Genomic DNA, 12,129 nt, shown 5'->3' on the forward strand with positions numbered 1-12,129 from the left:
CAACAACAACAAAAACAAAACCTTTCTAGCTAAAAAGAATTATTTCAAATTTGATAGTAGAATTTTTAGTGGGACTTTGCATACCTACTTATCTTTCTATTCTCTAAATCAGGAATACAGAATTAGTTATATCTTTAAGACTGCAATAAGAATCTTGACAAAGTCTGCTATCTTCCCTCTATTTTTCTCCTAAGTGGAAAGATTAGGGGCAAAACAAAAACTATAATTATTCTTTTGGAAAAGACTATAAAATAAATAACCTAAGTAATAATAGAATCCTCTGTGAAAATAAACAAATGTGGCACAAAACATTTTAGTTCATTTCTGTTCTGACCAGGTTAAGACTGTTTTTCAATAACTTGTTTAAAATGAAAGCTTATGACCCAAACACCTGTGCCAGATTGGTATTTGAGATCACTAATTTGCTGTGCATGATATCCCTTGGAACAGATGCAGGGGGACAGAAGTGACTAAAATTGCTCTGTTCTGATGGCTGATCAGAGGTTGTTGTAGCCAAGAAACAGGAACAGAGGCTTGGCTGAGAATTACTTACTGCATCAACAGTCTATCATGAAACTAGGCTCAGAAAATACATAGATCAAGAATTTATCCATACTTGAGAGAACCAAATGTCTCTGTGTTTAATATGGCAACTATCTCCTCTTGTGTTGGGTAGTTATCATGAGGCAATATAAATTAAACCTACTAAATAATATAAACAGGAATTGCTTTATGAGATGCCATTTGCTGTTGATTTAAGTCTATACAATATCAGTGTCAAAACTTGCTGTAACTAACTTGGAATTTATTGCAGCTAACATTTCGATTTGCTATTCCCAAGTACAGTTACGGCTAAGTCAGGTTACTATCAGAGTTAGAATACACATCTATCCTTTAAAACTTAGGGATTTGGCATAACTATCTTACCTATGTGCAGATTCTTAATACCTAAAATATTCAAACAGACGGAATCTCATGCAAATCCAAGTGCTTAACAAACAGACAACAACTTTTACTTAGATCAGTGGTTTCCAAACAAGTCGGTATGCAATCTATGGAACGATAAGCAAAAATGCTAACACTTTTATTTACATTTACTTTTAAAACTAAAGACTGTAAGATAATAAGAAAAATACTAGGATGTAATAATATGTATTATAAGAATTGCAAGGCTCCTTTACTGGTTTGAAACAGTCAGTATTTAGGCAATTGAGTTACCCTGAGAAAAGTGGGAATTTCACAATGGGTAAGCTTGACAGTGATACCCTCAAAGTTTATTCATGTCTATGTTGACTTCATTTTTATATTAAATTATATTTATTCCCAGGAATGACAGATAAAAATAATACCAGTAAAATAAAAATACCAGATAAAAAATAACAGCAAGCAGAGAGAACATGGCTGTGTAATTTAAACATACCAAATAATTCTCATATTTCTTACATGAACTAATTTCTACCCATAATCACATGTTAAAAAAAAAGAAGAAGAAAAGGAATAATTCTAATTGGAGGTTACAACTAATAACTCCATGAATGGCAACCTTCACTTAAATATTGGAAATAAAGATGCAGGTTGTGTTTCCAGCCCAGCGAGAGAGAATTGCACTGGTACACACAGTATTTCCATCAAAGCAAATCCTTGACCGTAGTTAGGAATTTTTTTTTTGGGGGGGGGACCAGACTCTGTCTTTTTTTTTTCAGTATATGAAATTTATTGTCAAATTGGTTTCCATACAACACCCAGTGCTCATCCCAAAAGGTGCCCTCCTCAATACCCATCACCCACCCTCCCCTCCCTCCCACCCCCCATCGACCCTCAGTTTCTTCTCAGTTTTTAAGAGTCTCTTATGCTTTGGCTCTCTCCCATTCTAACCTCTTTTTTTTTTTCCTTCCCCTCCTCCATGGGTTTCCGTTAAGTTTCTCAGGATCCACATAAGAGTGAAAACATATGGTATCTGTCTTTCTCTGTATGGCTTATTTCACTTAGCATCACACTCTCCAGTTCCATCCACATTGCTACAAAGGGCCATATTTCGTTCTTTCTCATTGCCATGTAGTACTCCATTGTGTATATAAACCACAATTTCTTTATCCATTCATCAGTTCATAGTTAGGAATTTTTAAGAAAGCTTAGGGTTCTGGGATTTTATCAAACAGAATGAGAAAAAGTGGGCCTTTTTGAGGGATTGCTTACATTAAGGAAATAGGGACTGGTTACTAGGAAGGTGAAGGATAACTGCCCTACACTTGTGGGTTCTTCCACCTGCCCTGAATCAGTTTTGCAGTGACAAATATAGAGAACGGTCAGCAGTCAGCTCTTTGGTTTACATGACTTCTCACTGGGGAGAGATTCTTTGTTTTCATTACTAACAAGAAAATTTTATGAAATAGAGATTTCATGTGTGACTATGTGAAACTAAGATTAATGTTGAACCTTACCTTGAATAAAATTGTAGCTTGAAATATAACTTGTTATATTATGACTTTCATGTTGCCAGTAAGATTTTTAAAAACTGAATATCCGACATAAGAAGATAAATGTTGTAACTGAAGAGCAAGACTCTTTTTTTGACAGCCATATAAAGTAATTATTTAAAGTACTGTTTATTTTTTCCTTGTCTCTTTAGGCTCTATTTAGTGTATACTTTATAATGCACACAATATATCAGTAGAGTAATATAGAGTAATACATATATATATGTATATATATATATATATATATATATATATATATATATATATATATATATATTCTAAATACACATATTTGGGTTACATGCTCAATAATTTTTATTGGCCATTATACGCAATAAAATGTTGGGGATTTCTCATCTCCCAACTACATAACAGGGCTCTGAACATGATGATGTTCAGAATCCTTAACCCTTAGGCTTTTCCACCTTTTCAGCCTCCTTCCCTTCCCTTCCCTTCCCTTCCCTTCCCTTCCCTTCCCTTCCCTTCCCTTCCCTTCCCTTCCCTTCCCTTCCCTTCCCTTCCCTTCCCTTCCCTTCCCTTCCCTTCCCTCCCCTCCCCTCCCCTCCCCTCCCCTCCCCTCTCCTTTCCTTTCCTTTTTTTCCCCCTCATGTTTGCCTTAGGCTCACAACTTTGTGAAGTTCCTCAGCCGACCAGTTTACTTTCACAACCCAATGCCTTCATGATGATGGATAACACTAAGGGGAATCAAAGCAAATTCTACCGTTTTTACTGAAATAGGCCTATGGTTTTAAAAGTCTGTTGTATAAAGTTAAAAAATTTATAAGAAATATTAGTATATTTTAAAAAAATGGCTTATTACCCTGTTGTCAAAATCTGAAAATAAACATAAGATTCACTAGGAACTAAAAGAATGGCAACTTCAAAAAAAAGGAAATATAAATTAATATACAATGAAAACTAATGAAATAATGTCCTCATATTTTTTATGAATCAAAAAAAAGTCAGATTATATTTAGCATCATTAAAACACTCACATGTGACATGAATTGTTAATTGTCTGCAGATAGTATTTTCATCCTTTTTGTAATAGAGTCCCTTGTGGTTTGTTTTTAATTTATTCATTTGAGAGAGAGAGCGAGAGAGAGAGAGAGCACACACATGAGCAGGGAGAAGGGGAGGGGCAGAGGAAGAGAGAAAATCTTAAGCAGGTATCAAGCTCAGCCTGGAGCCAGATTTGGGGCTCAATCCCACAACCCTGGGATCATGACCTGAGCCAAAATCAGGAGTTGAATGTTCAAGTGACTGAGCCACACAGGTGCCTTATCCCTTGTGTTTTAGCTTGTAATTAGTACATCGAGAGAACACATGTCCCAGGCTCTTTTGCAACTAATTATAACCAGATGACAAAGTCCTACCTAAAGAGAAAGCGATGTATGCAACTTCTGAGTAACATGCTTAAAAGGAACTTGATTTTCTGTACCGAATACCTCTCCAGCTTTACATGGGCTGTAACATGAAGGTGGTTATATAGTTCAAACTTGGAACTGGGAAGGCCAGCACAAATTCTAAGGAAGAAGATATGCATCCCTGGGTTGCCTCATGAATTAATCCTTCTATCCCAAGTATGGGCTTGGGCTGGGAAATAAATAAACATTTTACCCTCTTAGAGACACATTTTGGTATAACTAGTGCATCTTATATTAAGGTTCTTACAGCTGAAACATTAAATCAAAAAGAATTTCAGGGGCACTTGGGTGGTTCAGTTGATTAAGCCACTTGATTTTGACTTAGGTCATGATCTCATGGTTTTGGGGATGAGGCCCCACGTCAGGCTCTCCACTACAGCTCGGAGCCTGCTTGGGATTCTCCCTCTCTCAAAATAAATAAATAAACAAACAAATAAACAAATAAATAAATAAATAGATAAATAGATAAATAAATAAATAGATAAATAAATGGATAAATAGATAAATAAATAAATAGATAAATAAATAGATAAATAAATAGATAAATAAATAGATAAATAGATAAATAAATAGATAAATAAATAAATAAATAAATAAATAAATAAATATTTTAATTAAAAAAAAGAATTTCATATTAACACAAAGGAGAATGAGTTTCTCATTTCCTTACCAACTGTTTATTAGATATTCAAGGGTTTACCCTATCCCGGGAAGGTGCTAAGCTAGTTCTAGCTTGCTATATTTTTTGTCCTTATCTTCCTTAGGAAAATGGAAAAGGATAGACGAATATATATAATGTTATATATAATAGAATATGATTATCAAATGACATTAAATATTTTTGAAATATATATTACTGTTGAAATACATTATTCCATTATTCAATATAAAAATACACCTATTATATTAAAATGTACACTTTGATTTAATTAAAATTATAGAGATCATAAAATAATGAAGTGTGAGCCAATTGATAGTCCTTTAAAAATATGATCATATATTATTTGGTAACAAATTAAATTAAAATATTATAGCATTCCAATCAGTAAATACAGATATATAATAAAGGTATTTTACTATAAATCATTAAATTCAGTTTTATAGTAAAGATATGTTTTAAAGGCAGTAAAGAATAATTATCTTGACTTTTTAATCTGTCCTCTATTTTAATTTTTTTTAACGTTCATTCATTTTTCAGACAGAGAGAGACAGAGCATGAATGGGGGAAGGTCAGAGAGAGAGGAAGACACAGAATCTGAAACAGGCTCCAGGCTCTGAGCTGTCAGCATAGAGCCCGACGCGGGGCTCGAACTCACGGACCGCGAGATCATGACCTGAGCCGAAATCGGACGCCCAACCGACTGAGCCACCCAGGCGCCCCTGTACTCTATTTTTAAAAGAGATTTTAATTGCTCTTTAAGTACTAAAAAAAAGGAGATGTTGGCATTCTCTTAATTTGTCAGTATTAAGGCACATTTTTTTTTTTTAAGACTGAGAGGACATATATCACTTCTGCAATTCTTGACTTTCATCTATTAATTGAAAGGAAAAGAGTAGTTCTGAATAGTTCTATTTGTATCCACTAGCCGTGGCATATTAACTTAGTATTTCTGAGGCACTTGGCTGTAGGTGGGTGGCCGACCCTACATTACATAACTACTATAATGTGAACTTGAATAACTGTCCAAGCCAGTTGGGAATGTTATATATGAATCTTAAGTAATAAACCAGTGTGAAAGCTGGTTGAAATGCTTTGGGATAATGAAAGCAAATGTTAGCCTATAAACACCTGTTTTGCATTTATATAGGCATGTCCTGCTTTATATTGTATCATACTCCCCTGCATTTTTCACCAATTCCACAATCCAGGAGTGTGTAGTTATCGATGCACATGTGTGTGTGTTGAGCGTACATGTGCACTCACACAATACATGCTAGGTTAGGTGGAGTTCTGTAGAAGATGAAAGAAATTTCTTGTTTACTGTGAGGTACTTCTACGTACTAAAGACATAGATAAGAATGTTCAGTGCAGTGTTATTTATAAAAAAACAAAACAAAACAAAAACTAGAATCAACTCATATGGTCATGAATGAACATATTAGTATATAGTTACAATGGAATGCTGGCACACAAGATGGAGCAGGAACTTGAAATAGCTTGCATTGTTTGGGCTGGCATCTTGCACTGATGCCATCCTTCATCTGAACAACATGCCCCAGAGAGCCACTAGTCCCAGACTGGGGAGATATGTGTGGAGGAACAGAACCTAATACACAGTGTACATTTAGGTCCAGTCAATCCAAACTGAGTGCCACAGAGCCAGAACTGACTCGCAAAACTGTGAATGAAAAATAAAATGTTGTTGTTTTAAGTCATGGATATCAGGCAGTAATTTGTTAAGTAATATAGTAAAATCTGACATTTTAGTATTTATAGAATTATAAATATTTTCTATTTTGTACTATTTTTTAGTTCTGGTAAAGTGTATTTTTTAAAGTTCATTTATTTATTTATTTTTGAGAGAGGCAGAGAGAGAGAGAGAGAGAGAGAGAGGCAGAGAGAGGGAGACAGATAATCCCAAGCAGAGAGAGAGAGAGAGAGAGAGAGAGAGAGAGAGAGAGAGGCAGAGAGAGGGAGACAGATAATCCCAAGCAGTCTCCATGCTGTCAGTGCCAAGTCTGATGTGGGACTTGAACTCACAAACTCATGGGATCTTGACCTGAGTTGAAATCAAGAGTGGGTTGCTTAACTGACTGAGCCACCCAGGTGTCCCAAGGGTATTTTCATAACAATTTGTCCATTTCACTATATAGCCTAATTTATTTTATAAAGCCTTCGCTATTTTTGTTACCTTATTAATGTTTGCAGAATGTAAAAGTGTTCCCTTTTACATTCTAAAAACTGATTATTTATGTATTTTTCCTTTTTTTTTTCTTGATCATTGATTAGTCTCACAGGGGGTTGATAAATTTTATCAGCTTTTTAAAATTATCAATATGTATCTTAATGAGACTTGCCATAGTATGGCTGTTGTCTAATTCAATATTTTATATCATCTAGTGCTTTTTATTTCCTTCCATTTTATTTGTGTTCATTTTGCTTTCTCTTCAGTCTTAGCTTCCTAAAGCATGTACTTGAGGCTATAAATTTTCTTCCCCAAAATTCCAGCATGTTGTCAATATGTCTATATTTCTCTTTGCTCAAAAATATGTTATATATATATTTTTTATAAATTTTTTTAATGTTTATTCACTTTTGAGAGAGAGACAGAGAGCAAGCAGGGGAGAGGCAGAGAGGCCGGGAGACACAGAATCTGAAACAGGCTCCAGGCTCTGAGCTGTCAGCACAGAGCCTGACGTGGGGCTTGAACTCACGAGCCACAAGATCATGACCTGAGCCGAAGTCGGCGCTTAACCAACTGAGCCACTCAGGCGCCCCCAAAACATATCATATATTTTAAGTACAATGTCTTATATACAATTAGTAAACTGTTTGCTGTACTTCCTAAATATTCTAAATTGTCACCAATATTACATCAATGTTCTATCATTTGCTGAAAGAATTATATAAACATTCCTTAATATAATTGTGTATTCATCTGCTTTTCCTTATAATTCCGTCTGTTTCGGCTCTGTATGTTTTGAGAGAGGCTATGGATTGCTGCATACACATTTAGAATTGTTTGTCTTCTGGTGAATTAAAGTTTCTTATTATAAAGTGTCCTTTTTAATCACTATAGTTTTCCTATTAAAGGCTATGTTTTCTATTAATATCACTGCATAAGCTTCCATTTGTTAGGTGCTTTTTGCTTGTCTTTTTTTTTTCCATATGCTTTTCTGGTCTGTATTGATGAACTTTCTATGTGAGGATCAGAAGAATATGCATTCTGCTTTTGTTAAATGAAGGATTCTATAAATGTCAATTAGATCAAGTTGTTTGATAATGCTATTTAGATCAGCTATATAACTGATTTTCTGCTTGCTATGTCTGTTAATTATAGAGGGGTGATGAAGTCTCCAAGTATAACAGTGAATTTGTCTGCTTCTCCATGAAGATCTAGCAGTTTTTGCCTCATATATTTTGACACTCTGTTATTAGGTGTATATATGCTAATTATTCTTAGAGAATCAAGCACTTTATCACTATTAATGCTTTCCTTTATCAGTGATAATTTTACTGTTCTATATCTGCTTCTTTCTGAAATGAATACTAATATTCCAGTTTTCTTTTGATTAGGGTTTGTATGGTATATCTTTTTCCTTGTCCTTTTAACTTGTGTTTTATATGTTTATTGGGTTTCTTGTAGAAAATATGGAGTCAGGTTTTCATTTTTGTTTCTTATTATATGTGTGTTTGTATTCACTTAAAAAACAGTCTCTTTTTCTTTGATTTAAATTTAATTTTTTATGTGATTCCATTTTATCTCCTCTGTTAGCATATTAATTATATTTTTTAAAAAAAGGTTTTTATTGGTTGCCCAAGGTTTGCAATATACATTTACAACTAATTTGAAACCACTTTCAAATAACACTATATCACATTACATGTAGTGGAGTTACTTCTACAGATAATTCACCACCTCTTTCCATTACTTAGGACTTTGCTGTCATTCATTCCACTGATTCATATACTATAATCATCCAATATATTGTTACTGTCATTACCTTAACAGATCATTATCTTTTAAATCTATGAAAATTTTTAAAAAATAAAAGATTTTACTTTACCTTGATCTATTCCCTCTCCAATGCTCTTTCATTCTTTATACAACACAAGTTTCTGAACTACATCATTTCCTTCTTACTGAAAGGGGACCATTTTTTGCATATCAGCTGTCCATAAATTCCCTCAGATTTTGTTTTGCTGAGAAAGACTTTTTTCTCCTCCATGTTAGAAGAGTGTTTTTACAGAATATAGAATTTTAGTTTGATAATTCTTTTGTGTTCAATGCTTGAAATATTTCACCCTACTCTTTTAATATGCATAGTAAGATAAGAGTCCACAGTAACTCTTTGTTTCTCTATGGTTGTCCTTCTGGCTTCTTCCAATATGTTCTCTTTGTCTTTCATTTTCTGCAGTTTGACCTTGATATGCCCAGATATAGATTTTGGTATTTATTGTTTGGTGTTCTTTGAACTTCATGGGTCTGTTGTTTGATGTCTGCCACTAATTTTGGAAAAATCTTGGCCATTATCACTTCAAATATTACTTCAGCTCCATTACCTCTTTCTTCTCCTGTTATTCCAATTATGCATATGTTACACCTTTGAAATTGTCCCAGTTTGTGGATGTTCTGTCCTCTTTTTTCATTCTTCCTTTTTTTCTCTCTTTGAATTTCAAATTGAGAACTGTGTATTGGCATATCTTCAAGCTCAGTGGTTATTTTCTCATCTGTGTCCACTCTACTGATGAAACCATAAAAGATAGCCTTCATTTATGTTACAATATTTCTTCATTTATTTCTAGAATTTCCTGTCAATTCTTATTTACAATTTTCTACTGCTTATATTATCCATATGTTTATATATGTTGTCTATTTCCATTAAAGCCCTTTACATACTAATAAAAAAGGTCCAATCCATTTTGTATAGTACTGATATCTTTGTATAAGAATAAAAAATAGGGGCACCTGGGTGGCTCAGTCAGTTGAGCATCTGACTCTTGATTTCAGCTCAGGTCATGATCCCAGGGTCCTGAGATTGAGCCCTGTATCCAGCTTCCTGCTGGGTGTGGAGCCTGCTTAAGATATTGTCTCTCTCTCTCTCTTTTTCTCTCTCTTTCCCCTTCTCACCCCCACTCTCTCCCTGTCTCTAAAATTAAAAAAAAAATAATTAAAAAATTAAAAGAATAAAGGTTAAATAAAAAGTATCTTATGGTATAGTCATAATTTCCTCCCTTTTTATGTTCATTTTATTCTATTTATCTTAGTTTGTATTTTAAAAATACTTTACCAGAAGTTTCCCTCCATAGTTTTTGAAAGGTAACTATTTTTAGGGGTTATTTTATAGTACTGTTCATAGTGATTATTCTAATTTATAATGTGTCTCTTTGATTTATCAAAATCTAAAAACATTTGGTAATTTTATTATGCCTCCCAGCCCATAGATACTCTCGGGAACTTAGCATACCTTAACTACATTTATTGCTACACGTGGCCATATGTTATGTATGTTTATAAATGTATTAAGTCTCAGAAACATTACTATTGTTTCATACAGTCAATATAACCAATATACTTGCCATGTTCATTGTGCTCTATTTCTTGCATCTCTAACCTTCCATCTTACAGAAGTTTCCTTTTGCTTAAAGAACACTCTTTAGTATTGTCTTTGGAATATCATATTTGTTTGCCCCAATGTCTTTATTTCACCCAAAACTTTGATGTATTTTCCATGGGTATAGAATTTTTGAAAGGCTGTGACCTTTCCTTGTCAATTTGTATATATTGTCTTATTTTTGTTTCCCTTCCCTGTTTCTGATAAAAAGGCAGTTGCCGTTTATTTATGACTTACTTGAATGTATTTTAACTTTTATTCTTTTGCTTTTTTCAAGATTTCTCTTTGTCTTTGGATTAAGCAGTTAACATTTCCTTATCATTTCCTTCCTTCCTTCCTTCCTCCCTCCCTCCCTTCCCTCCCTTCCACTCCCCTCACCCCTTCCTTCCTTACTTTTAACACCTCTGGTAAATGTGTGGCAGTAACATGGTGTGGTTTTAATTTGCACTTCATTGTTGAGCAATGAGAATAGGAAGTTTTTTATAAGTTTATTGGAGATTTGTAAATATTAATCCAAATGCATTGCCTATCATTCTTTCATATTTTTGTGTATTTTGTATAATTTAAATATGAGACATGTGTCAGTCATATGTGTCACAAATATCTCCTTTTACACTGTAGTTTGCCTTTTATTTTTCCGATGGTGTTTTAATGAGCAGAATATAAGTTATTAAATATGATATAGTCATATGTTTTGCTCTTTTATTTCATATTAGTTCTTATTCTTTCCTGTTATGAAGTAATTTTCTACCCAAATCTATAAAATATTTTCCTATCTCTTTTATAACTGCATTATTTTCTTTTTTTACATTAGTCCATCATCCAGCTGAAAGTGCTGTTTTCATATGGTATCAGATGGAAATAAACTTTTATTTCCATATAAACAGTTTTCCCATCAATGTAGTGTGTTAATTACTGATGCTGATAAATGGTCTTTTTAATCAATAAAAAGTATAAACCTAGAACTCCACATATATAGTTGATTGATTTATGTCAATTATGCCACCACAAAAAAAGATGATCTTTTCAATAAATATTACTGTACACTAGACAGACAAGACTTCTGTCTATTTTTTTCCCCAAAGAGTGTGTTTGAAGTCACCGTTTTTATTTGTTTTTTGAGAGTGGGAGGAGAGAGAAAGCATGCATGAGCAGGGGAAAGGGGCAGAGGGAGAGACAATCTTAAGCAGGCTCCATGCTCAGTGTGAAGCCGTACATGGAGCTCAATCCCACAATCCTGGGATCATGACCTGAACCGAAATCAAGAGTTGGCCACTTAACTGACTGAGCCACCAGGTGCTCCTAATGACACCCTTCTGATAAAAGATTTGTTAAACATTCTTTGTAATTCTGTCAAATTAGATTTGTGTATTTTGTGCTCATGTCACCAGGTTCCTGTGTCTTTAGAATTGCTATATGTAACTGAAAAAATCTTTTTTTAGTGTATATTGAGAATTGCATATTCATAATGGTTTTGACTTTGAAAGGTATTTTATTCACTATCAGCACAGATATATATGTTTTATTGTTCACTGTTTTCCCATAGAGCCTTTTTATTCTTTAATTTCTGTACTACTCTTAAGATTTTCTTGCAATTTAATACAATCCAAAAAGGTTCTGTCATTTAAATAGAACATTTTGTGATATATATTCATACATATGATAAAAAAAGATGTTTGTTTCATCTTTCTACTTACATTATTGTGCTTTTTCTGTGCTTATTTTTCTTATTTTATGTGTTTGGGAAATTATTTTTAGTTTTATACTGTTTTATTCTCCTTTCATTAATCTATATTTGTAAAGGTTTAATTAAATTTTAATAGATATGCTGGAATTCCAATGTTAATCAAAACCTCTATGTCTTCTCAACTACATAAGGTCTTTTTTACATTTTTACTCCCAACATTCTCCTCTTTTTATACTCTTATTTGATAATTACTACACATATT

The sequence above is a fragment of the Acinonyx jubatus genome, chromosome B4, assembly GCF_027475565.1.
Source record: "Acinonyx jubatus isolate Ajub_Pintada_27869175 chromosome B4, VMU_Ajub_asm_v1.0, whole genome shotgun sequence".
NCBI lineage: Eukaryota > Metazoa > Chordata > Mammalia > Carnivora > Felidae > Acinonyx > Acinonyx jubatus.